Below are 698 nucleotides of genomic sequence, written 5' to 3' on the forward strand. Positions count from 1 at the left end.
GGACAGGAGATGAGTGCAGCCCAGGGGTGACGAGGGCAGCGAGCCCCTCTCTTGGGAGGAGAGAAGCTCCCGGAGCTTGGAGAAGGGCAGCTCCCAAGCGCCCAGGCTCCCTCTTTCCTGTGGTCTGTTACAACCAGATCACGTGGGTCACAAGCAAAAGGACTTTGCTTCCCCCTGGCCGCTGCGGGGTACAGGGGAACCCAACTTTTGAGAAGCTGCCAGGCAGCTTTCCTGCCACCTCTGCTTCAGCAGAGCTGTGGCTTCACGACAGGAAGCTTCAGCAGTGAAACCTCCTCCCTCCTTGTGCCCGTCCCCTCCTGTGCTGTCTCCTGGTTCTGCCAGGTGAATTCTTGTCAGGCTTTTCCATGTGCAGGATCGTTCTGGGAGTGAAAAAGGCAGGGGAGGAGCAGAGTGTTTTTAGCACAGATGGTTTCACTGGCAGGAGCCAGCTCAGCCCCACGCACAGTGGGGTCAGCAGAGCTGCAGAGGCAGCACGTTGGCGCGGCCACCGTGTCTGTCACGGGGTGTCCTGGAGAAGGACGGTGACCTCAGCAGGGTCCAAATCATGGGGGTCATTTCCATGAGCTCTGCACTCAGCTCACGGGGCGTCTGGGTCCCCAAATCATAGAATCATAGAATGGTTTGGGTTGGAAGGGACCTTAAAGCTCATCCAGTCCCAACCCCCCTGCCAGCAGCAG

Source organism: Antrostomus carolinensis, unplaced genomic scaffold (assembly GCF_000700745.2).
Source record: "Antrostomus carolinensis isolate BGI_N321 unplaced genomic scaffold, ASM70074v2 scaffold30639, whole genome shotgun sequence".
In the NCBI taxonomy this organism is placed as follows: domain Eukaryota; kingdom Metazoa; phylum Chordata; class Aves; order Caprimulgiformes; family Caprimulgidae; genus Antrostomus; species Antrostomus carolinensis.